This window comes from Rhagoletis zephyria, unplaced genomic scaffold (assembly GCF_001687245.7).
Source record: "Rhagoletis zephyria isolate East Lansing unplaced genomic scaffold, Rhagoletis_zephyria_1.1 Rzeph_scaffold_01776, whole genome shotgun sequence".
In the NCBI taxonomy this organism is placed as follows: Eukaryota; Metazoa; Arthropoda; class Insecta; order Diptera; family Tephritidae; genus Rhagoletis; species Rhagoletis zephyria.
In genome coordinates this window covers 57,851-59,878 of record NW_016158860.1, presented here as the reverse complement: position 1 = coordinate 59,878, position 2,028 = coordinate 57,851, and positions in this window count along the sequence as shown.

Below are 2,028 nucleotides of genomic sequence, written 5' to 3'. Positions count from 1 at the left end.
ATCTCTAATTCCTCTTGAGAGTGCACCGTTTGCACTTCTAATGAATCACTAACACTAAGTACAGAATTCTTTGAATTATTTCTTTTCATTTGAAATAAATTATCGTATTCGTCAAGATAGCCTAAATTTATTTCACAAGTATTATTATTTACACGACTAAGAAAATCTGCAAGCTTATTTTCATTACCTTTTATATATTCAATTTTAGCATCATATTCTCCCAATTCTATCAGCCATCTTTGTAATCTAGGATTTATATCCTTACCAGTAAATTTTGCCTGTAGCCACTTGAGTGGTTGGTGATCGGAAAGTAAGTCAAATTCACGACCATATATGTACGGACGAAAATATTTTACTGCCCAAACTATTGCAAGCAGTTCTTTTTCTATTGTAGCATAATGTTTCTCATGATCATTTAGAGTTCTTGAANCTATTGCAAGCAGTTCTTTTTCTATTGTAGCATAATGTTTCTCATGATCATTAAGAGTTCTTGAGGCATATGCTATTGGATGTCCATCCTGGATAAGGGCAGCACCAATGGCAAAATTACTAGCATCTGTTACAACTTTAAATCTTTTACTAAAATTTGGAAATCTTAATATGGGTGCATTGGTTATTATGTCTATCAATTTATTAAATGAGGCAATAAAATTTGGATCATTTTGGTTAACTTTTCTTCCTTTTTTTAAATAGTTTACCATCGGACCTGCTACTTTTGCATAATCATGTATACATTTTCGATGAAAGCCAGTTACTCCGAGAAAGGATTTTATTTGTTTAGTAGTTTTTGGAAGTTTAAGATTTTGAATTATTTTTATTTTTTCTGGATTTGGTTTTACACCTTCAGGAGTTAAAATATGTCCTAAATATTGGGTTTCTTTTTTTAAAAAGTCAGATTTATCAACCTGAATTTTTAAATTAGCTTGTCGTAAAGTATTAAAAATTAGTCTTAAATTCTGAATGTGCTCTTTTAATGATGAACTAAAAATTAAAATGTCGTCCATATAGATTACACATATTCTATTTATAAATTCACGGAAGACTGAATTCATCAACCTTTGAAAGGTTGACGGAGCATTTTTTAGCCCAAACGGCATTCTAATGAATTCATAATAGAAAAATGCTGTTTGTTTTTCTATCTTCTTTCACTTCAATCTGATAAAATCCTTTAGCCAGATCTAAAGTAGTAAAGTATTGCGCTCTACCTAACTTTTCCAGGATGCCATTCAGATTTGGTATTGGATATTTATCATCGGTAGTGTATTTATTAAGTAGCCTATAATCAATTACAATTCTCCATTTTTTCTCTCTGGAATTGTCTAATTTCTTTGGGACAATCCAAAGAGGACTGTTATATGGAGAATTGCTTGGTCGAATAATATTTTGTTCCAACATTTCCGTAATTTGTCTATTAATTTCTTCCTCGAGTATCTGAGGATATCTATACATTTTTGAATAAAGCGGTAAGTCCGTGTTTGTAATAATTTCATGAAAAACGGTTTTAGTAGCAGTTAGTATATCACCTTCTTTATAAAAAATATCAATGAATTCGCTCAGTAAAGTTTTAAGTTGGATACTTTCTTGAATGTTTAAATAGTTTAAATTAATCCTTTCAAAAATGTTATTTCCATTAATGTTGTTATAATCAAGACTGCATACTGTTTCATATCTAAAAGAACAACAATTTTCAACGAAAGCAAGTTTATTTCCAAAAATATTAAGGCTTTTATCTTCCATGTCGATTTTAGCTTTAAAGGCTCTTAAAAAATTTTGAGCAATGATAGCATCATAGTTTTCATTACAAAAATGTATTACTTTCCATGAAAGAGTACCAACTGAGTTGAATTCGTTTGGACTTGGTGTAACAATTTTTGTAACGACCTCGATTAAACCATTCAAAGTTTTAAACCTTAACGGTGGATGAATTGGTTGGGTTACATAATTTCCTAACAAAATGTTTGGTTTTATAATGCTGGTATCTGAGCCTGTGTCAATAAAGGCGCTGGCCCAATGCAGGCTTGCTTTGCA